The sequence below is a fragment of the Cibotium barometz genome, chromosome 46, assembly GCF_041138505.1.
Source record: "Cibotium barometz isolate CiBa-2024 chromosome 46, ASM4113850v1, whole genome shotgun sequence".
Taxonomy (NCBI): Eukaryota; Viridiplantae; Streptophyta; class Polypodiopsida; order Cyatheales; family Cibotiaceae; genus Cibotium; species Cibotium barometz.
Window position 1 is genome coordinate 26,129,154 of NC_141091.1, and position 1,257 is coordinate 26,130,410.

General features: G+C 35.6%; 1 long non-coding RNA gene across 3 annotated transcripts; it reads left to right on the forward strand.

The window, feature by feature from the left end:
* The first annotated feature begins 233 nt into the window (after nt 1–233).
* Nucleotides 234–788, forward strand: LOC147612069 (uncharacterized). Of its 3 annotated transcripts, none has more exons than XR_015263590.1 (3): nt 234–374; nt 463–530; nt 683–788. It is a non-coding gene; the product is annotated as an uncharacterized LOC147612069 (long non-coding RNA). The 3 variants fall into 3 exon arrangements; XR_015263591.1 differs by having other exon boundaries at nt 469–530; XR_015263592.1 differs by having other exon boundaries at nt 487–530.
* Nucleotides 789–1,257: the final 469 nt, after the last annotated feature.

The following is a 1,257-nucleotide window of genomic DNA, read 5'->3' on the forward strand; positions in this document are numbered from 1 at the left end:
ATATATATATATATATATATAATTCTAAAACAAATGCGCCCAGATGCGATATTTACATTATATATATATATATATATATATATATATATATATATATATATATATATATTCTAAAATAAATGCTATATTTAATGATAAATTACATATAGTTTATTATGTGCGCTAAACTCGATGCCAGCCATTTGGCGACAATATATACACACGATCCAATTAAGCTTAATTAGCTTGCACGTTAATCAACATGGCTGCTGCTGCCAAACCAAGCTTTCCATTAAAGCTGTTTCCCACTACCTGTCTCGTGGCCTTCTTACTGATCGTGTCTCATTTCTCTCTGCTCTGCCATGCCCGAGGTTTACGTCCAGAGATTAGGGCAGGTAATTAAAGGAGGTTTACAATCCAATTGTGCAATTTATCACCTCAAATCACGAGCTAGGATGGTTATTATCATGTTAATTATACCAGCTGCAGGTTCGGGTTCCACTGCAGGTACAGTACCCATGAAGCAGCCGCCGCCTATTATTCGAGCAGCAGTATGTTGATCAAGTCATTGCCATTAAATTCGTGAAGAAAACAGAATTAAAAGCGCTTAATCACAGTTTTTGATCGATTTGTAAGAGATCACGATAAATTATTGATGTAAAACTCTGCAGTCTTAACCTATAATGGCTTGGATTTTATGCAGGCATTGCTTTTATCAGTACATGCGCAAGTCAATAGTCTAGCAAGCCAGGGCTCCTCAGGCAATAATTGTTGCTGAAGCCTCTTTGGATCATTAATATTGTATCATTAGCACCCACATTAATATATTATGAATACAATAAACTAGAATGCTTGGGTACTTTTATCCTTTTGATTGCTTGCACTTGCACAAGCATGAGCATGAACATCAAGCTTATGATTATATTTGACGTGAGGAATCGATGGACATCAACAGAGATCTCAGATTACATCACAAAGTAGATAATTCCAAATTCATTATTCACATTTGAATTTGAGTCACATGTCATTCATCAAGTCATACTAGGATTTTTGTGCTCGTTTGTGTGAGTGAAGTTAAAAAAAATTCATACATAAAGTATGGTGGCGGGGAGTTGGCACACTCCTCCCTGAAATTTAATAAACATAGGAGAACATGCCCTTCTCCCATTTCCCAAATTTAATAGCATTTTCGATATTGAAAGTGGAGCAAAATACCTTGAGTGTTGAAGACGGCCATTAGTCCTACGTATTGATTCATGATACAAAACGCATTTTCAA